Raw genomic sequence first — 23,404 nt, forward strand, 5'->3', positions numbered from 1 at the left:
TTTAAAGCATTCATCCAGATCCAGACGCTTCAGTCTCAGCATGTGTCCATCATTCACTTCTGACCTCCAACATCCAGGACGCCCAGCCCACTCGCCAAGGTGGTCTTGGCCTTTTCTCCCCCAAAACCACCTCATAATGGACACGGGTAGGGGACTTTGCAGGAAAGACGTGAGCCTTCGGCTTTATCCACTCAACGAGCACCCATGGCGTCCTACACCTCACACTGTGGGAGTCCAGGATTGAGCGGGATTCATTCCTGAGCTGGGGACATCATGTGATCAGACGCACGGGAGGTCTCAAGGCAGCTGCTAGCGCCCGGCCGCAGAGAGGAGGTCCCAGGGGAGTCCTGGGACACGAAGAATGCTACCTGTGTCTCAAGGTCAGGGCAGCTTCATCAAGGAGGAGCACTGGCTCCAGAAGTTGAAGGAGAGAGTTGAACGTACGACACAAGGCAGGGGACTTTGCGGGTGGGAGAGGCAGCCCCCGGGCAGGCGGGCAGTGCTGGCCCCACAGGCAGCTGCCCCTCACTAGGCGCTGCAGCAGGGAAGATGCAAGAGTAATGTCAAGGTAATGGACACGTGCTTTTTAAAAATAAAATGTTTACTTCAGAATAGTTTTAGATTTAAAGAAAAGTTGCAAAGATAGTACCCCCACTCGGCTTCCCCCAGACTTAACATCTTACGTCACTAGAATCCGTCTGTTACAACCAGGGCCCCAGCGCTGCTCCATTGCTGCCAGAACTCCAGACCATCCAGGCACCACTGGTCCTTCCACCGACGTCCTTCTCTGGTGCGGCTGTCATGACACTGACATGTCTCTTCAGCCACCTCTCTGGGACAGTTCCTCAGTCCTTCCTGGGTTTTCATGTCCTCCTCTGTTTTGAGAGATATTGACTGTCCCACAATGGGGGTTTGTCTGGTCTTACTCTCACCGTCAGACCGGCGTAGGCAGTCTTCCCCAAAGACCGGGGACACTCTTCCCCAAAATGCATAACCCGGTTAGACTATGCGAGTGAGGCCAGACAAAGTCCCATGGAGGGACGGTCAGTGTTTCTTCTCGTCCCACCTCAGGAGACGGTGCACAGGGAGGTCTCGAGGAGAAGGTGGTCTTTCAGTGAAGCCCTGAGGGGGCTAAAGTGAGACAGGTTGACAGCTGGGAGGGGAAGAACCCTGAGGCTGCAGACGGCCAGTACAGATGTCCTGAGGCAGCAGCAGGGCATTTGGGACTGCAGCAGTCGGCCCGGGGAGACGGAGGCAGTGTCTGGGCAAGGAGAAATGCAGCAAGTGAGATGAGAGAGACACCATAGGCCATGTCGTAAACAGTCTTGCAAGAAATAAGGATTTTTTGTTTAAGTTTTTGGTGCAAATGAATGACAAAATCAGAGCAATGGTTAGCATGTATTAGAGGCAGCCACAGCTGCTGCCCCATCCTTGTGGAGTCTGCAGGAATCCCCCGCTTGACTCTGGGGTAGGGACCAACAGATTCTGTGACCTTCACCTTCTGGCACAGAAACTTAAAGGATTACCAGGTGCAAAGGACTCTCCCCCAACCAAGTTGAGCTGAGTCTATAAGAGTATTTCTCTTAGAAATTTGGCCAGGCGCAGTGGCTCACGCCTGTAATCCCAACGCTTTGCAAGGCTGAGGCAGGCGGATCACTTGAGGTCAGGAGTTCAAGACCAGCCTGGTCAACATGGTGAAATCCCGTCTCTACTAAAAATACAAAAATTAGCTGGGCATGGTGGCACGTGCCTGTAGTCCCAGCTACTCAGGAGGCTGAGGCAGGAAAATCTCTTGAACCCGGGAGGCAGAGGTTGTGGTAAGCCGAGATCTCACCACTGCACTCTAGCCTCGGCAACAGACACTCCATCTCAAAAAAAGAAAAGAAAAGAAAAAGAAATCTGAGCCAATCAATACAGAAGGAATCAGGCAGTGAGAGGTGGGCACCAGGCCTAGGAGAGCTTAAAGACTGGGGCCAGGCTGGCCATCCTAGGTCATTCTTTAGCAGAGGAAGCCAGTCTACCAGATGAGAGGAATACAACTAAGACATTACAACAGGAGCCATTGTTTTAATTCCTGGCTGTGTGATCCCCACTTTCAGCTTCCAGGGGATCCAGCTGTCCTTCACTCCCTGTCTTTGGCTTTCATGAGTTCTTCTGCCCCTTAAAATAAACCCCCTTCCCCATCTTAACTAGCCTAAGGGGTTTCTGGGTTTTTGCAACTAAAAGCACTCTGACTACAACAGGTAGAGTGGGCCAGCAAGTGTACGGGGGACAAAGTAGAGGGAAGAAGACAGGACACAGGAGGCCTAGCTCAGGAGTACCTTTGCAGTGACGCATGGAGGCACTTCCTGCATGCCATGTCCCCTCTCCATGCCGCATCACTCAAGTCACCAACAACGTGATATTGCCCCATGGCACCAAAAAGTTTGAAATAAACTCAGCCCCACTACAGTGTCAAGGGTGAAATCCGTCATTATTTCCACGAAGCACTGAGTTTCTGAAAATGAATCCGGGAAATATAATGCCTTCACCCTTTGGAAGGTGTTCCTCAGGGTAGAATTCCAGAGCACCTGGAGATGGAATATGATTTTGAGCAGGTGAGCCTTTTGAGTACCATCACTCAAATCCCCCCATCTGCAGGATTCTGTGGCCACTCACAGGTGAGCTCGGTTGGACTGCACCCCAATATTAATATAATGCCCTTTATTAGAGGCAGGAATTCAGCAAAAGAAGAAGTCATGTTGAACATTGTCTGTATTAATCTGTTTTCATGTTACTAATAAAGACATACCTGAGACTGGGTAATTTGTAAATAAAAAAGAGGTTTAATGGACTCACAGTTTCACATGGCCGGGGAGACCTCACAATCATGGTGGAAGGTGAAGGAGGAGCAAAGGCATGTCTTACATGGCGGCAGGCAAGACAGAAATAAAAGCCAAGTGAAGAGGGAAGCCCCTTATAAAACCATCAGATTTCATGATAACTCACTCACTATCACAAGAACAGTATGGGGGAAACTGCCCCCATGATCCAATTATCTCCACCTGGTCCAGCTCTTGACACATGAGGATTATTACAATTCAAGATGAGATTTGGGTTGGGACACAGAGTCAAACAATATCATTGCCATAAGGATTTTAACTAAATCTCAAGCTTTGATCACAAATGTAAAAAAAAAAAAAAAAAATCTTGTTATAAAACAATCTAACCAATTTATTATGAGGCAGCCTTTCCTTTGCACATACACCCAGGAACAACTAATACAAGATCTAGAAGTCTGTTGAAATATATACTCCCCAACCAGACCACAAGAATCATTATAAAGTATGTATCTGTGCTGGTCTTTAGATATCATCAAATCCAGTTTTTCTGGGGGAAATGAAAAAACTGCTGGGCTGAGATGAGAAATTACTTAAAATCCAGGTCCCACAATTTCCAGTCAAACACTGCTCACTACCCACACTCACTCATGAGCTCACACACCCACCTGACAGTAAATTCATGTGTCCTCACCAATGTCAACTATATAATAAATCATTTTTCCACTTCTTTAAGATGACATTTACTGATCTAGATCAAATATTCCAAATGGTCATTCACATTCTCCCTTTTTCCACGTCTGCACTATTATATCCATAGTCTTAGAAAGAAAAATACCCTTTCTTCCTCTCGAAAAAGAAAAGTGAGCATTCATAGGAAGGAGGAGTGTCCACTGTCCATTTATTTAGTCAGTGATGGTGCCACCTCTCTCAACCAAAGAGGCAAGGTGTGCATCAGTGGGCAACGTTTGGAAGACGCTCCTCTCAGCTTGTCACCATCTAAGCCAGAACAAAGGCTACTGTGTCCCAGATGTAACATCCAGACGAGGTGAACACAATTTCAAGACTATGTCCCCACACACATGGCTTTCTTTATTCTTTGTCTTTAACCTCTCCATTGAACTTCCCTCTCTGCCTACCAGGTTGCACAGGTCACTTTCATCTTAAATAATACATCAGCCACCCTGTCTTCCCTTCTAGCTATTGCTCTCGCTCTCTTGTATTTGCCTTTTTAATTTCCAACAACCTGGTTTTGAGGTTTTGTGAGTTCCAGTAACTCACCCATGTTCAGTCACACCACACCATCTGTTCCTCCCTCTCTGTTCTCACTGCCCGCACCTTGCCACCTTCTCCAGCACGACCTCGACTGCTCCTCATGTGGCCCCATCCCCTTCCTCTCACCGTGGATCACCCATTTCACACATTCACCCTGTTCCTCAACCTGACACACCATCCAGGCAACTTCTAAAGCAACCTAGTTTCACTATGGTGGTCTGAGAATATTAGACATTTTCCCTCCACAGAAAACATGTACTAAATGAAAAAATATATATATTAAACATATCCATTTTGATGCACTGGAAAACAACCAAAGGCAGGTAACAACTTGAGAACTGTTTACTTGCAGAAAGCCAGCCTGCACCAGGTAAGACTGGTGAACCTGCAGCCTTCCTTCTTGGGGCATTCCCACACCACCTCTCACTAGATCAGGTAGGGAGGGTGTGCAGCCTTATGGTCAGAAGCCACAGAGTCTGTAGCTTCTGACTAGCTGGTTCGGTCAGTCAGATGAGATGAGAAATTACTTAAAATCCAGGTCCCACAATTTCCAGTCAAACACTGCTCACTACTCACACTCACTCATGAGCTCACACACACACCCATGAGCTCACACACACACCCGACAGCAAATTCGTGTGTCCTCACCAATGTTCAGGGTGGGTGGCAAAAGCAGCTGGAGACGTAAGAAGGAGGTTGTGGAGGGAAACAAGCCATGAAAGAGCCGAGATGTGCTCATCACATGTCACTGCTGCCGAACTGCACACAGAAGATGCTGGAAAAGTCTGTCAAAATTACACGCATGAGACACTTGTGATGTGTCCGTGTCTTTGAATACATCCTGCAGTCCACACACAGCCACATGGTACAGCCGAAGCCTTCGTGGCTTGAATGGAACAGCATAACCTCTACTCAAATCACTGGCTGACCTCTACTCAAATCACTGGCTGACCTCTACTCAAATCATTGGCTGACCTCTACTCAAATCATTGGCTGACTGCTAGCCTACGTAGGCACTGGGAGAGCACTAGGGAGCCAGGCCATAAAGAAAGTGAAAAGAAAAACAAAATAAAGATATTAGTGGCTGCACACACAGCGGAGACGCTTTGCATTTTGAGTCTAGGCAAGCTAATTGTCTACACCCTCAGAGGAACAAACCAGAATTCATAGTCATTTCAGTGTAGTACTTAAAATGTCCAGTTTTCAAACACAAATTATAAGACATGCAAAAAGAAAATAAAAGTATAACCCATACTCAGGGAAGAAAAACAAAAACCAATCAATATAAAGTGAGTCCCAGAAGGGCCAGAAGTTGAACTTAAGAGACAAAGATTTTTGTAAAAAGCTCTTGTAAACATGCTCAACAATTCAAAAGGAAATACGTCCAAAGGATTAGAGTAAATGTGCTAAACATGACTGAATAGGTAGAGAACAAAATATTGGAAGCTATATAATAGAACCAAACAGAAATTCTAGAACTGGAAAGTAAAATAACTGAAATAAAGATTTCACTAGATGGGCTCAGCAGCAGCTATGAGGTAGCAGAAGAAAAAAAAATCAGTGAACTTAAAGAAAGATAAGTAGAAAATATTCAATCCAAAGAACAGAGAGAAGAAAGACAAAGAAAAATGAATAGAGCCTCAGAGACTGCAGATCAATGTTAGACATACCAGCATACATGTACTTAGCCTCACGGACTGCAGATCAATGTTAGACATACCAACATACATGTACTTAGAGCTCCAGAAATACAGGAGAAAAGAAGGGAAAAAAATTATTTGAAGAAATAGTGTACAAAAACTTCCCAGATTTGGTGAAAGACACTAACTTACAGATCCAAGAAACTCACCAACCCCAAGTAAGATGAACAATAAGAAAGCCACAATTGGACACATTATAGTCAAACTGCTGGAAACCAAAGTTAAAGAGAAAATCTCAAAAGCAGCAAGAGAAAAATAACATATCACATATAGAGAAACAAAGATACAATGTAAAGGTAATTTCTCACCAGAAACAATGTGGCCAACAGACATGACATATTCAAGTGCAAAAAGAATAAAACTATCAACCAAGAAGTCTATATTCAGTTAAACTATCATACAAATATGGTAATGAAATTAAAACTTTTCTAGATATGAAAAAATAGATAGAGGCCAGGCGTGGTCACTCACGCCTATAATCCCAACATGTTGGGAGGCTGAGGCAGGCAGATCACTTGAGGTCAGGAGTTCAAGACCATCCTGGCCAACATGGCAAAATCCCATCTCTACTAAAAGATACAAAAATTAGCCAGGCATGGTGGCATGCACCTGTAATCCCAGCTACTTGAGAGGCTGAGGCAGGAGAATAGATTGAACCTGAGAGGCGGAGGTTGCAGTGAGCTGAGATCACGTCACCGTACACCAGCCTGGGTGACAGAGCAAGATTCCATATTTTAAAAAAAAAACAAAACAGAGTTTGTTGCTATTAGAACTTCACTACAAGCAATGATAAAAGAATGCCTGTGGACTGAAGGAAAATGACACCAGATAGTAACTCAGATCCACAGGAAACAATAAAACACACCAGAAATGGTAAATACGAGTTATAATCTGCATAAATATACAAGAATATAAACTTTTCTTTTTATCTCTGAATTTCTTTTAAAGAGTGTTTAAAGCAAAAAAAATACTGTGTTGTTGGATTTTAACATATAGGAATGTGTGTGTGCATGTGTGTGCATATGTGTGTATGTATATACATATGTGTATTATATATATTTTAATTCTAATTGTATACATATAGATTTTATACATATATACATCATGCACATATATGTTATACATACATATGTATATGTAGGTGTGTGTGTGTATCAACAACAGCACAAAGAAAGAGAGGAGAAAATGAAGCTGTACCAGTGCAAAGTGCCTGACTTACCAGAAGAACGTCAGTATCAACTTGAAGTAGATCGTGATAAGTTTAAAATACTTATATAATCCCTAGAACAACTACAAATAATTTTTAAAGCACACAAAGAAATATAGCTAAGAAATCAATAGAGATATAAAAATGTTCTACTTAAATATTAACACAAAAGAAGGAAGAACAAGAGAGCAAAATGACATACATGAATCTAAGCATATCAATTTTACATTAAATATAAATTTACATGCCACTCCAATCAAAAGGCAAAGATTTTGAGACTAGCTCTAACTGTATGCTTTCTACATAAGACATATTTTAAATGAAAGCTACAAAGACAGTAAAAGTGAAAAGATATGCAAACTGTACATATGAGAGCAGTAGATTGGTTATGTTAATATCACACAGTTTTAAGCTAAATAATATTACTCAAGACAGAGAGGTACATTTCATAATGATAAAATGTCCAAAGTAGTAGAAATATATAATAATTTAGGCATATATGCACCTAACAATAGAGCTCCAAATACAGGAAGCAAAACTGACAGAATCAAAAGAAGAAATAGACAACTAGTTATAGCTAGATGTTTCACCACTCCTCCCTCCATAATTCATAAATCAAGTAGATAGAACACCAGCAAGAACATAGAGCAACACTGTCAAACAATTGACATCTGGAAAGCACTCCACTCAACAACAGCAAAATACACATTCTTTTCAAACACATAGGGAACACTCTCCAGGATAGACCACATCCTGGGATCGAGCAAGTCTCTATACATTTAAAGAGACTGAAATCATGAAGAGCATGTTCTCTGAGCACAGCAGAATAAAATTTTAAATTAAAACAGAAAAAATATTCTGGTAAATCCCCAAATATGTGGAAACTCTACACACAATGCTTATACATAATCAACAGGCCCAAAGAGACATCATAAGGAAAATATATCTTGAACAAAATGCAAATGAAAACACAACATACGAAAATTTGTGAGACATAGCTGAAGTAGTATGCTTACTGCTAACAGCCTATGTTAGAAAATAGGAAAGTCTATAGTCAATGATATGAAATGCCATTTTAAGAAGCTAGGAAAAGGTCTAATTAAACCCGAAGTAAGAAGGAAAGAGATCATCAAGATAGTGTAGATATCAATGAAATGGACAACAGGCAAGCAATAGTTAAAAATCAATGAAGCCAAGAAATGGTTCTTAGAAAGATCAATAAAATTTACAAACCTTTACCTAAGTTGATGAAATCATATACATACGTTATCGCTGAATGTGGAAAATGGAAACAGTTTTGGCAATTTCTTATTAAGTTAAACATACACTTACCAACAAACCCATCAATCCCACTTCTAGGCATCTACCCAAGAAAAATGAAGAAATACGCCCACGTTAAAACTTCTATGTGAATGTTCATAATAGCATCATTTATAATAGCCAAAAACTGGAAAGAACCCAAATGTCCATCAACTGGTGAGTAAACAAAATGTAGTATAACCATGCAATGAAATATTATTCAGCAATAAAAACAACTAAACTCTTAACATACGCAGCAGCGTGGGTGACTCTACCACATCATGCCCCAGAGGGAAGCCAGTCATAGGAGACTCCATACCGTATGATTCCCTTTACATGAAATTCCGGGAAAGGTGAAGCTATCGAGGGAGAAAGCAGGTCAGTGATTGCCAGAGGCTGGGGTAGGAGCTGGAACTACCTGCAAAGGGACAGGAGGGAATTTGGGGGGTGATGGAAGTATTCTAAAATGTTATTGTGGTGGTAGTTGCAGGACTTCACATTTATCAGAACCCAATGAATACTATACTCTAATGGAGTGAGGTGCATTTTAGGTAAATTATACATCAATAAAGCTATGGTCTGTGTGTGTGTGTGTGTGTGTGTGTGTGTGTGTGTGTGTGTGTGTGTTCACGTGTGTGTTCACGTGTGTGGGGGGAAAACCCCACATTGCTTACTTAGTGAAGGACACTTGTGCTGCAAACCCAGGGCCTCTGCATCCTGGCCCTGTGTGGTCCTGTCTCACTCACCTGCTTACCCATTTTTGTCTTCCACAGACCCATTCATTTGGTAACCGCAGACATCTTACACTTTTCAACCCCAAATGATGTGCATTTCTGATCCAGTGACTTCAAATCCCATTCCACCGTCTCTACCCATTCAAATCCCAGGACTTTGTCAAGACCATTCCGATTTTTTGTCCTGTGTTCCATGTCCGGCCTTCCGATGCTCCTCACCCTCCCATCCACCTCTGCTCTCGGACCTTCCAGAGCGTGCAACAGCGTTTCCCTCCTTTGAATGTCAAGGACAACCTGCACTGACTGTGTTGCTCCTCACTGTGCACCGCGTGCCATTGCTGTTTGTGTTGATATGTTGGATTTCCCTTGCAGAGGGCTTGCTAAAGTAATTATTGTCATGTTCCACATACATACACTATCACACGAGTTTGCAGACAGAAGACACTTAATAAGTATTTGTGAACAAGCTTTTGGGTATGCCGGCTGCATTACCTCCTTCCTTCAGGGTGCTTTTCCATCCTCCCAAAGTGTAGAGTGTTTCCTGTCTCTCCTGGTCCCACATATTCTAATAGCTCAGAGCTGAGGACTTTCAACTTCTAACAAGATTAGAAGGGTCTTGAAGTGCAGGGCAGGGCTTTAATGTGTGGCCCTGCTAACTCCCAGAGGCGGTCTTCAAGATGAAATAGACGTATCGCATCGAATGAAACAGTTGTTATGCTCGCCTCAAACAAGCAGGACATAGATGGAAGAGAGAATACAGAAGCTGTTTCCCAGCCATGCCAAATCTCTCCACTGCGCCTCGCTTACATCAATTTCATTTCGGTTTGAATCCCAGATGTTTTCCCCAAATTAACACTTTTTTGTTTCTATTACATTGGCTTTCCCAAGAAATCATTCACAGGGCATTATTTTTATTAAGACAATTAAAGGAAAAGATTAACTTGCCCAGATGCTTGGGTGGGACAGTGAGGTCTGGAAAGTTGAAAAGTGAGTTTGACAGTTTGATTCCCTCAGGCGACCGATGCTCTCTAAGGGGCCTTATAATTATTAACGCTTGTTCTTCCCCCACATAAGCCTTCAAGAACAACGTGAATCACGGGCAGGGGAAGGCAGTGGCTGTTTGGGGTTTCCTGAGTCCCTGAGGGAGAGGCGCCCTTCCCAGAACAAACCAGTGGGGTCCAGAGCTATGTCAGATAAGGAAAGGCAACAGAAACTCCACAATGCGAGAAGAGTCAGTCAGGATCAAAGCAAGAGTGTTCTTTTGCACCCGAGAGACATTTCCCCCAGACCCCTAGGGAAGAAGACCTGGGAACTCACACTCCATCCCACAGTCGGTATTCCCACAGGCTGTCATGCGGACTGTCTCACAGCTGGGGACACAAGCTCTGGAGGCCATCGTCTGGCTCAAATCCTAGCTCCTATACTTCCCATCTGTATAACCTCAGGAAGGCACTCGGTCTTGACTCAGTTTCCCTCTAAGAAATGGGGACAATGACCGCACTTAACCCCACTGACGGCTGTCAGTCTTGCAACCATCTTAGACCAGTGCCCGGCACAAAGTCGGCACTCCATAAATGCCACATGCTAACGCTGCCATTATTGCTGTTAATGCTCACATTAGTGCTTTCCATTCTCACTGCACTGCGCAGGCTCACCCAGCCTCGTCAGGACCTTCGGCACCAGCAGGAGGTTCCACGCAGACAATGCCAGGCACAGCTGCAGGCAGCACCCACACTGGAGGGGCCCATGGGGCTTTTTCTATGAAGATTCTGCTGCACAGACCTGGAGAGGCCGGAGAAGCCGAACTCCATCGAGAATGTTGTTTTCACAAAAGCCGTTTGCCTTCACATTGGTTTGCAGCACATGACACTAATTCATTCAAGGTCAGAGCGACCAGACTCTCAACCCTTATTTTCGTTTGCTTGTTTTGCTTTTTTCTTTTTTTCTTTTTCCTGCATTATCCATTTTGTTTACATTTCTGTTGGACATGACCTTAGGTTGACTATCATTTCAGTCATGATACTGAGCATCTAAAGTCCACAATCCTTTTTTAAAATCATTTCTACTCATTCGCTTTTCCTTACAACTCCACAGCCCACCCGCAGGGTTCTCCAACCGAAACCCTTCCTGGCCTCCTCCATCCTAACAAAACCTGAGTCAAACACGAAAGGAAGGTAGTAGGTGAAGCTAAGGGGAGTGATTTGCGTCCGTTCCATAAATCAAGACTGTCGCCTTTTGAAAAGGGGACGTGTCGCGCATCTGACGGCCTGATCTTTCAAGGACAGCGTGTTTCCAGGAAATTCTGAGCACATATGCAGGAAGCAGTCATCGTTTTCCTCCTGTCCAGCCTCCCACCTATTCCTCCTCCTCTAACTGCCTCCCTTGCTTCCACACCAGAGGTTCAACCCCTCCTCACCATCCCTGCCGAGGGAGGCTGTGTAGGAGGCTATGAGGGAGGCACATGAGAGAGGCTATGCACGGCAGGCCCATGAGGGAGGCTGTGTGAGGGAGGCTGTGTGGGAGGCTTTGTGGTAGGCTGTGTGAGGGAGGCTGTGTGAGGGAGGCTGTGTCAGGGAGGTTATGTCGGGGAGGCTGTATAAAGGAGGCTGTCATGGAGGCTGTGTGAGGGAAGCTGTGTCAGGGAGGCTGAGGGAGGCTGTGTGAGGGAGGCTGTGTGGGAGGCTGTGAAGGAGGCTATGTGAGGGAGGCATGTGAGGGAAGCCTGTGAGGGAGGCTGTGTGAGGGAGGCTGTGTGAAGGAGGCATATGAGAGAGGCTGTGCTGTGTACCAGAGGCCCATGAGGAAGGCTATGTGGGAGACTCTGAGGAAGGCCTGTGAGGGAGGCTGTGTGAAGGAGGCTTTGTGAGGGAGGTCTGTGAGGGAGGCGTGTAAGGGAAGCTGTGTATTGGAGGCCCATGAGCGAGGATGTGTGAGGGAGGCTCGCCAACAAGCACACCTCTGAAGGACTCTGCCTGTGGGGCAGGCAGGAGGCCATGTCCTGGTGATGGCCACCATCACCACATTCATGGCAGTGTATTCACAATGGCCACATGTCTGTCAGCAGAGGAACACATGGGCAAATGGTGGCTCTCCACACCAACCATCTCAGACATCAATAACAGAATATTTTATGAATATAATGGCCTGGTGGACATCCCAGAGGGACTTCAGAGCCATAATGAGTTCTTGGATTAAAATGACTAGCAAAAATGGACTTCAGATGAAATACTCGTTGTAGTTAAGTAAATTAACAAAATTTAATTAACTTTGAATACACAATGACACTGAACAATATCAAAAATATACACTAAGCTGATGAGAAAGATAAAAGCCTCTGTGCATATTTAAAATGGCCACCTTTCTGACCCACACCTCATCCACACACGCGGGCTCCATCCCCGCCTCTGGAGTATGGGCAGGGCCTATGACTGCTGGGCAGACAAGAGGAGACAGAAGTGACGGCCCAGGTCTGAGCCCAGGCAGCGTCCACCTCCTTCTCACAAAATCCTTGCTCTAAGGGAGGCCAGACACCATGTGAGACCCTTGGCCACCCAGAGACCACCATGTGAGGAGAAGCCCCTGCCAGCCAAGTGGACAGGCTGTCTGGAGGGAGCAAAGCCCCTGGCCAACCCCAACTCTTCCAGTCACCCCACCCTAGAGGCCAGAGAGGCAACTGACGAAGCTTCTAAGATGTTCCAGCGCCCAAAGTTGCAACTCAAGAGGAACCAAGAGCCAACAGGCATGAGAGAGGCTCCACGAGGGACCCCAGTGAAGCTACCCCTGACCCATCCAGCTACTCAAGCCACCCCATTAACCACAGGGCAGACACCAACCAGCCCTGCTGCACCCACCTGGACACCTGGACACCTGGATGCCTGGACACCTGGACACCTGGATGCCTGGACACCTGGATGCCTGGACATCTGGATGCCTGGCTTACAGCACCGTGAGTATGATAGGGTTGTCATTTGATGCCACTGGTGTTGAGGTTATCACACATCAAGAGAAAAGCAGAACAGATCAAATCTGGGCTACAGAGTTTCTACATAGAGGGGTGTGTTTGGATTCAGATGTGCACAGTAGGCCCGCTGTTTTTCGGATGTGCACGGTAGACACGCTATTTTGCCTACGTGGCAGGCATTCAGTGTCCTTGTGCAGGGATGATGGTGGCCAGTGGAGATCAAGGGAGGTGTCAATCTCTCCAACGTAAGTGTCCTTTGAGAAGACAGATGGTTGGTAAATGCAAAGCTGATTGCTCATCAGGTTCCTGGTGTTTTTATGTATGAGGTCTCCTTCGTTTCCCGGTGTTTTTATGTATGAGGTCCCCTGCGTTTCCTGGTGTTTTTATGTATGAGGTCCCCTGCGTTTCCTGGTGTTTTTATGTATGAGGTCCCCTTCGTTTCTGTTTCTCTGTCTGTTTGCCTGTTTGTTTTTGGCCCAACACTGAAAAACAGATTGTTGAGCAATAAGCAGAAGAAGATAAATGTGTCTAATATTTTTCTTACAAATATTTTCTAATCATCTCACCTGCATAGTTACTTTCCCAAAACACCTGTTAGCCTCTCACAGATCACTCCCCTCTGTGAAGCTTGGTTTGGGAAATGCTGCACTTAGGTGGTCAGAGAAATTAAAGATCCAGTAAGAAAGGCATGGAGTGCTCGGAGAGATGATGCTTAGTGAGGAGGAAACTCAGAAATGCTTCAGAGAACAAAACCAAGGAGGATGTCACCAGAAGAACTACAAGGACAGCACAGTAAGGACCAGAACAATATCACAGTGAGGCCCTGGGGGACATCGCACTCAAGACTTCGGAAGAAAACACAGTAAGGGGCTACGAGGACATCACAGTAAGCCTAGGAGGACCTCAAGCAAGGACCTAGGAGGCCATCACAGCAAGGACCTAGGAGGACATCACAGCAAGGACCTAGGAGGACTTCATAGCAAGGACCTAGGAGGCCATCACAGCAAGGACCTAGGAGGACTTCATAGCAAGGACCTAGGAGGCCATCACAGCAAGGACCTAGGAGGACTTCATAGCAAGGACCTAGGAGGACTTCATAGCAAGGACCTAGGAGGCCATCACAGCAAGGACCTAGGAGGACTTCATAGCAAGGACCTAGGAGGACATCACAGCAAGGACCTAGGAGGACTTCATAGCAAGGACCTAGGAGAACACAGGAAGGACCTAGGAGGACTTCATAGCAAGGACCTAGGAGAACACAGGAAGGACCTAGGAGGACTTCATAGCAAGGACCTAGGAGGACATCACAGCAAGGACCTAGGAGGACTTCATAGCAAGGACCTAGGAGGACATCACAGCAAGGACCTAGGAGGACTTCATAGCAAGGACCTAGGAGGACTTCATAGCAAGGATCTAGGAGGACATCACAGCAAGGACCTAGGAGGAATTCATAGCAAGGACCTAGGAGGACATCACAGCAAGGACCTAGGAGGACTTCATAGCAAGGACCTAGGAGAACACAGGAAGGACCTAGGAGCACATCATAGCAAGGGCCTAGGAGGATGCCACAGTGAGGTCCTAAAAGGACAATATGGTAAGGACTAGGAGAACACTGTGGGAAGGACTTATGCAGCAAAGAGTATGATGAGAAAAGAACAAAACAACAAACACATCACAATTAAGCACTATTGATCACTTAGTTCATGTCAGTGAACTGTGTAAGCCCGTTCCATACACCATTTCAAGGGACAATCATGGAATAACATTCCCATTTTACAGATAAGGCAAGGAAGACTTAGAGTATGGTTTCACTTGAGTCTAGGCCCATAGGCCCCTCCTAACCTTCAAGCCCAGTGATGAAGAAGCGGAGGGCGAGTGGCAGGAGGGGCTGACTTTTCCAAAACAAAATTTGTGTGTGTGACAGTTCTCTCTGGATCTACAGAAAAATAAAGGGATGAGACAGGAGGATGAGGGTGCCTCCAGTGTGGCCTGCAAAGATGAGCTCCAACATAAATCACACACAATTCGGGGGAAGAGATCACTCAAGTATCCTAATGACAACAATACGGGGAAAAGTGTCAATGCATTTGCTATTTACATTAATAATGTCCACTGATAAATTTCCTTGTGTTGTCACAAAGAAAAGGATGTTTCTACAAATTTGTCTTATTAGATTTCCATCGTAAATGCAAGCTTTACCCCTTTTTTCTCCTTCCCCATCTCATTTGTGCTTTGAATTATTTGAAATGTGCTCCATTATGCTAACTTTTTTTTAATCTGATGCCTTCGCCGGGCCTCTTTGCTTTCCATATTGAGTAGATGTATTTTTAGCCTTCTAATGCTATTGATTTCATTACTTTTAATTTAAGGATCTGTACTTGACATTTTTTGACCTTATGTTCAAAACCAAAGTCTTCATTTGTTCACCTTAAAAAAAAAAATCATAGCAGAGTTTTCTTTGATTATTGGCCAAATCACGTGACTAACGAAAAACCAGATGTCAGACACAAAGCTACTAAATATCAAATAGGTTATCAAACAAGAGGAAAATGCAAAGATATGAAGGTTAATGCAATCCTATCTTTAGACAAACTCATTTTTTCCACCCTAGTTAGAGACAAAAATGTCAATCTAATAGTAGAAATACATCAAGAGTGTTTATTATCTGCCTGATCCTAGGGCTATATATAAAAGTAATTCTGTGACCTTGTAAAGTGTCTTGACAGCAGTAAATCATTATGTTAGGAAGTGGAATTGCATTCTCTGTGTTGTTAATTATTGTATCCATTCAAGACAGCTTATCAAGAAATAGGGACAGAAACTCAAATAAAGTCTATTGGGTCCCTCATGGGATGTCTATTTACCACGCACCTGGAGTTGTTAAGTTCGTGCCTTCTTGATGTGATATCAAACATACCTTATCCTTTCAGCAGCACTAACTTTCAAAGAAACCAACAATCATAAAGATTTTTTAAAGTATTTTTTTATCTCTAGAAATAAAGATGAGAAAAGTCCACAAACAAATTCATTACTTTAGAAAAGACTTTCAAATAAAAATCCTTCCAGGAGTAATAAGTGCTATAAAGGTCAAGAAATTATATTGTGGGAAATTAGTAAATATGCAAAATATTGATTAAAGAAAATTGCATCAAATCTCCCAAGAATGTATTGAATCCTGGTAGAGTTTGAGTAACAATGACAGTTTTTTTTATAATAACGTTCACAGAAAGTTAGAATTTCTAAGAAATGAAAATGACACCTTGCATCAGTTTGCTTTTTATTTTCAAAGCGCTTCCTCATGAAACAGATGGTAATTGTATTAACTGTATTATTTCCTCATGAAACAGGTGGCAATTGTATTAATAAAATTGAAACGATTAATATTGTAGCGTGCTTGGAACAATATATGGCCTATGGTAAGTGCTCGATAAATGTTAGTTATTTACATGTATCTTTAAAATTTGAAATGCCTTCAAACATATTATCTCATTTGACCTTCAGGCGACCTCTCTGGGTTGGTGAAGTACTCGATGCATCCTTTTCACCCACATCTCTTGGTGTCTCTTCTGTGCCAGACCCATGAGACATGACCCTGAGCAGTGGTCTCCTGAAAGATGACTGTGCAAAGAAACAATCACAGAAATAATGCAGCAAATGAAAGGCTTATTCTAGGAGGGGAAAGGGGCTTCCTGTGATCGGCGACTGGTGAGGGCCCTTTCAACGACGACGCCATCTTGAAGCAGACACAGGGCGAACCGGAAGCACAGCCGGCAGCATCACCGGATGTCGAGTTTTTAATGACGTCTTGTGTTGCAAGGTGCGTGTGCCAAGAGCTATGATCTCTGCATTTCTGGGCCCTCGTTGGGCCCTCGAGGGGGACCCGTGGGTGGCCTAAGAGCAGAAATAATGCCTTGTGCTACGGAAGCAGGCTGTGGGCAGGCGGGCTCTGCCCGCCATCAGCATTTCTTGGCACCACGACTTGCGTCTGAGGACTAGGTAGACATGGAACCTTGCAAATGAGGCAGCCCCGCTGATCCAGGGGCACAGGTCCTGCAAGACCTTGACAGATCTCTCCAGGATTTGTTTCCTCTCCTCCAGGAGGCAGAATGTCCAATTTATAACTGTAACCCGAACCCCCGCAAATACGAATTCCAGTGCCAAAATGAATAAAGCTGAATGTAAGCGCTTTAATTTTTTCTATGACCAGAAAATGCTCACCACTTTTTCCCTACCCAGTTCTAGAGGCGATAAACGCCGTGCAGTTTCTAGGACTTGATTCTACAGTGCCGTGTACTTCCTATTAATTCGTTCATTTATATTTGTCCTGCTCAGGCTACATCATAAATAGTCATAAGAATCATAATATCCTCAGATAGCACCAGGCACCATAGTCAGCATAGACTTGAGGCTTAATTAACTTGAGCAAATTGGATGGAAGAGCAGAGAAAAATGAGAAAGATGTGAAAATGATGGAAGAGGCGACAGGAACAGACGACAGGAAGCTCCAGCCTCCTCCTGAAAGCTGGAGCAGGAGAGACGGCAGGAAACACAAGCTTGAGCCAGAAGGCAGAACTCAACCCAGGAGCCTCCTGCCGGAAGTTGTGAGATTTCTTTAATCAGGGTGACTTCCCACAAATGTATTTCCTGCCTGATCCCGCTGTCTGTGTCCTTGTAGTGTGAGTGGCAGAATCCCTTGAAGAAGACCGAGCCAGTGACCTCGTTTCTGAAATAAAAGGCGGGAAGTGAGGGAGCCAGTGGCCACCAGGCAGCCAACCCAGAAAGAAAAATCTCCAAGAGTGGGAACAGATGAGTGTAGTGTTAAAGAACAGAGAGCAGGCCACATGCACTTCACGACACCGTCAGCAATGACAGCGACAACGTGTACTGTGCTGACCATACTCCAAAGGAAACACCGGGCAACCTCCCTTGGTGGAAGGTGTCTCCCGGGTCATACTCCCAAGCCCAAACAGGCGGCCAGGGGGTTCTCTCTGCTCTATTCTCCACAACTCACCTCTACAGGAAGAACTTGCATGGAAATATTCTGTGTTCTGGCAGGGCGCGGTGGTGCACGCCTGTAACCCCAATGCTTTGGGAGGCTGAGACAGGAGGATTGCTTGAGCCCAGGAGTTTGAGATCAGCCTGGGCAACATGGCAAAACCCTGCCTCTAAAAAAAAAAAATATATATATATATATATGTATATGAAAATTAGCTGGGCATAGTGGTGTGCACCTGTGGTCCCAGCTACTTGGGAGGCTGAGGTGAGAGGATCACTTGAGCCCAGAAGGTTGAGGCTGCAGTGAGCCATGATCACACCACTGCACACCGGCCTGGGTGACAGAGCAAGACCCCGTCTCCAAAAAAAATATTCTTTACCAGATGCTCCTTGGTTCATATTTTTTGGCTAACGTATAATGTTCTTTTTTATTCATCTTTATTAGGGCTGGGATACCACTGACTTCTACTTATAGAGAATGTAGAATTCAAATAAGCAAGTATTTCAATTAAACATAAATTTGGGGGACCTCTGTTTTTATTAGAAAGAGGTAAGCCCCTGCTCCACAAAGTCTGTTACCTATTGCATTTTTGTTTTTCTTTCTATCTGAGTTAATCATCATCATCATGATAATTAGCATTTATCAAGTGTGTTTGCCACATTTCGAGCTGCGAGCTGCCTGTGCCCATCTCGTGGAGCCCTGGAGCTTTTATTCTCTCCACCTTCCATTCAGGTAAACTGAGGCTTCGAGGTTTGTCTCATTTATTTCCTTAGTGCCTGAGGGAGGACTCTGTCCCCATTGGCCAGCCCACCCCAAGCATACTTGGTTTGGGCGAACTCACAGACAAAATGAAATTTGCTTCCAGAATCATGACCCAGGCAAACCACAAGATTCTCGGTCACACAAGAAAGACAGGACTTTGCTCACCGGCTGGTGTTTCCTATCACAAAAATAACAGCAGAGTTCATACTTCTGACAAAGTTTTACAACTGACGAAGAAAAAAAATCAGGTTCCTGGTTGGTCACCCCTCGGCTCCAGCAGATGTAGGGGCTGGAGCACTCCCTGTGTTTGGTTCAACAAGGCTGATGTCTGGCTCCCGTGCTGGGACTGGACTCCGCCGTCAGCTCCTTAGGACCTGGCAGCTTCCCCTCTTGGTGTTTTATAAAAATTAGAGTAATTTAAATCTCCAGTAGGCTGTGGTGTTCCATGAGTTCTTAAAGATGATTACACTAGTTTACTAGTTAAATCTTTACATTAAAAACTGTGTTTCCAGCTAAAGGAAGTTTTGATAATTTCCTTTATTAATAAAATATCTAGTTATTAATAAAAGAAGTTATTAATAACTAGATCCATAGATCTTTTCCCCTCAAAATTCTGACTCCTAAGAACAAAATAAGTATTATTCTAATTACCCACTGTTGCTCTCAATTGCCATGTGGCAGGCCACACAAGTGGATTTTCAATTCACAGGCTGTTTGCTGATGCTAATTTTGTGTCCCAATTTCATCTCCTTCATAGAATATTAATAATTCCATTTGTGTTTCAGAATAGCTTTACAATTCTATTTTTTAGAAGCCCTGATATTACACATACTTTTGCAAAATCTAAACAAGAGATTGAAGGATGGTATAACTTGTTTCTAGAAACTTTCTTGTCAGCACCATAAGAAAGGTAAAAAAATAAAAATAAAACAGAAAGGCAGCTTACCCTGAAGTTATGGGGAAGACATAAGTACTGGGAAGGATCCTCAGTGTGTGAGAAAATCAGAAAAAGAATTATGAGGCTGGGCATCGTGGCTCACGCCTGTAATCCCAGCACTTTGGGAGGCCAAGGCAGGTGGATCACCTGAGGTCAGAAGTTTGAGACCAGCCTGACTGACATGGTGAAACCCCATCTCTACTAAAAATACAGAAATTAGCCAGGTGTAGTGGCGGGCGCCTGTAATCCCAGCTACTCAGGAGGCTGAGGCAGGAGAATCACTTGAACCTGGGAGGTGGAGGTTGCAGTGAGCCAAGATTGTGCCACTGCACTCCAACCTGGGTGACAGAGCGAGACTCCGTCTCAAAAAAAAAAAAAGGAATTATGAGGGAGATAAGCAAGAATCATTAACCTTGGATTATGCCCAAAAATAGGCTTCTTAAAGGGACTTTACAGACCATCCCGTCCAACAATTTTGAAAGTAAGCGTCATGAGACATTAGACTCCACAAACGTCAAAGGATACCATAGTCACTCACTCAAGAGACGTCGGGGATCAACAGGCAAATAATTTTGAAAAATTCTGAGCTTAACCAAACTATACAGGCTTCTCTATTTCTGGACATTTAAAGACATTGTGATTCTCCAAGAGGAAGATAAAATGTTCAGCATTTCCCAAGTCTGTCTGATCATGAGACTCTTTTTCCATGGAACATCTTACAGGCTAATGTTGCAAAGAAGACACGTGGGAACCAGTCGACAGATCTGCTCCTTTATATCGAGAGTGAGGAAATAGGGACCAGGGATAACCGGTGGTCCCAGGATTGAAACTCAGGTCTCCACCTTCCCCCTCATCCTCCATGAACAGTCTAGCTTCCTGAGTCCATTTGGCTTCCTTCTACCTTATAATTAGCTCAGCCCTGCTTGGCATAGCCCCTTTCAGGCTGCAATCCAATGCCACACAGGTACTCAGTAAACGAGAAAACCCTTCTGGTCATTTTCAAATAATGAAAACAGCTCATGTTTGTTGGGCACCTACTATGTGCCAGGCACTATACTAAACATTTCACCCACATTGTCTCATTTAATGATCTCAACAAGCTATGAGAGGGGCCCTATTGGTATCCCCATTTCCCATTTGAGGAAATGGAGCCTTAAGATTGCTGGTCAGTTGGGAAGCTGTGGACAATACTCAAACCCAACCCAAGTACTCAGTCCCCACACGCAAATGTGCGGCTGTCTCTACCGCTCAGTGCTCAGTAAATGTTAATGATGACAGATGGTGAGTGACACAGGATAAAACGTCAGGAAAAGGTGTTGCAAAACAAGGAAAAGATTGGCCACAGCTTAGAGGTTGTGTTGGTTTTCCATTTAAGTGTGCTGTTGGGCTGAGCTATTCATTAAAAGACCTTGGTCTTGTCCTGAATCTTGCGTTTCTACCTGGCCAGGCTGCTCTTCCTCTGAAACTCTGCCAGTGGGAGGGTTCCACAGAGACTTTCGTCCCCTGTCCTTAATGCCTCTGATTTTTAAACTGAGGTCAAATTCTTCAAGGAAGTAAAGACTGCAAAATATTTCTCAGAAGAACGGCGATGAGAGAAGCCAGGTGCCTTATGCCACATTTTGTCATTAAAAAGGCTTAGGTTTTTCTTTTAAGAATGACACTAATCAAAATTACTTATAAGATTGGAGTTCCTCTCCCATTCTTTGCTCACTATTCAAAAATGAAAAGAAGGGTTTTCTCACTTACTGAGCAATACTTATGAGCTGTACCTAGCACATACTCAGATCAGCATGGAGACTTTCTGGCACATAAAAAGTGCATATGGAACTAACTCTTGCCTTTTGGGGGCTGATAGTTCACTTGCAGAGATACGACACCCCGAACATTTAAAAAATGCAGAATTTGAGGTGTGCAAGATTTCATAAGGCAAAATTTTATGGTAAATGTCACATTTCTGAGTTAAAGTGAAGGACTTGTGTTCAAGTTGGGGAGACCATTGTGGGCTAGTGTGATTGGAGGCTTTCTCTGGATGGAAGCAAAACTGGAGAAGCTCTAGAAGGATGAACCTGAACAAAAGTGTTGAGGAGCTCTGTCGCCACCTGTCACACCCAGATGGTTTGTTCAGGGTAACAGGAATCAGACCATGCTGTGAGCCATCATCCATGAAGCTGTGGTTTTTCCCTTGGCTTCCATTTTTGTGCCCCTCCAGCATGGGGGATCATTTTCTGTGAGGCAATGTGTGGGCTACCTGAGTCCCCCAACACACAGGCATCTCTTAAACACACACCATCTCCATTACAGTGACAGCTAATGTGAGAAACTCCACTTTCTTTATCGCTAAGAAATATCATCTTCAAATAAAAATAATCCCTGAAGTTAGAATAGTACTTTCAGTCTGTCAAAGGGATTCCATATGTTTTTTCATATTCTCATGAAATTCTTCTAAGACAGGAAACACAAATATTATTATCATCATTTAGCAAGTAACAGGAAAAAAATGAGGCCCAGTGAATTTGTCCAAAGTCACAATATCAGACACAGAATCGAAACCAAAATGAAGTGATCAATCAACCCCAGGGTGCAATGGGCAAAACGTGAATATAGACTGAGTTTGGGATGGTAATTGTGAATTTTGTTTGACGTATGTATTAGTCCATTCTCGTGCTGCTAATAAAGACATATGCAAGACTGGGCAATTTATAAAGGAAAGATATCTAATTGACTCACAGTTCAGCATGGCTAGGAGGCCTCAGGAAACTTACAATCATAGTGGAAGGGGAAGCAAACATGTCCTTCACGTGGCGGCAGCAAGGAGAAGTGCAGAGTGAAGGGGGAAAAGCCCCTTATAAAACCATCAGACCTCATGAGAACTCACTCACTCTCATGAGAACAGCATGAGGGTATCCGCCACCATGATTCAATTCCCTCCCACCAGGTCCCTCCCACGACATGGGAGCATTATGAGAACTACAATTCAAGATGATATTTGGGTGGGGACACAAAGCCAAACCATATCAGTGTGATAGTGGCATTGTGTTTACATTGGAAGGCTTCCTGATTTTGGAAAGGTAAATGCTGCAGCTCTACAGGACCAGGTGCCCTGACATCTATAACATCCTTAATTCATCTTAGATGCTTCAGCAAAAATGCCACGGCAACAAGTTACCAACTACTAAGGTATGCAGCAGCTAGATGTGGGTTTCCATTGTCCTATTCCTCTTTTTTCACCCTTGAGCACGTTCATGCAGAAGAAAAAGATAAAGTAGCCCATCCATGATGCTTAGCACACACCCACAGGTACCAGGATATGTAAATGATGAGAGTAGACCCCGAGCTCCGCTGCAATTAATTGTGTATGCAAGAGTGGCAAGAGGGGACATGCATACACCTTAATTTCTTAATTATTAATAACGAAGGAGAAACTAAGAGCAATTCCACTTGAGTCCAGATATGCAGAGTCTCCTTGCTGATCAGTTTCTAAACTGCGTCAGCCACTGCCTTGAGGGAGCAACAGCTTCAAGCCAGACAAAGGCCTGCCCTTGAGAATGACATTTCAAAAAGCCCTCAGAAGGCTCTAAGGCAAATAGCGCCATCCACAAGCACGGCCGCTGGCCAGCCTTGTCCCTGGCTGCAGGCTCAGCCTGGTCTTCTTGTTGCATACTTTCATTTTTAACCTCAGATTGACCTGCAGCCTCCACGGCTGTCCCTCAACTC

The 23,404-nt window shown here is 44.3% G+C and overlaps 1 long non-coding RNA gene across 1 annotated transcript; it reads right to left on the reverse strand.

Moving 5' to 3' along the window:
* Window positions 1-580: 580 nt before the first annotated feature.
* Window positions 581-10,852, reverse strand: LOC135970289 (uncharacterized). The gene is made up of 2 exons (XR_010585981.2): window positions 10,651-10,852; window positions 581-1,261 (listed from the first exon to the last, which is right to left on the reverse strand). It is a non-coding gene; the product is annotated as an uncharacterized lncRNA (long non-coding RNA).
* Between the last annotated feature and the right edge of the window lie 12,552 nt (window positions 10,853-23,404).

This window comes from Macaca fascicularis, chromosome 3, assembly GCF_037993035.2.
Source record: "Macaca fascicularis isolate 582-1 chromosome 3, T2T-MFA8v1.1".
In the NCBI taxonomy this organism is placed as follows: domain Eukaryota; kingdom Metazoa; phylum Chordata; class Mammalia; order Primates; family Cercopithecidae; genus Macaca; species Macaca fascicularis.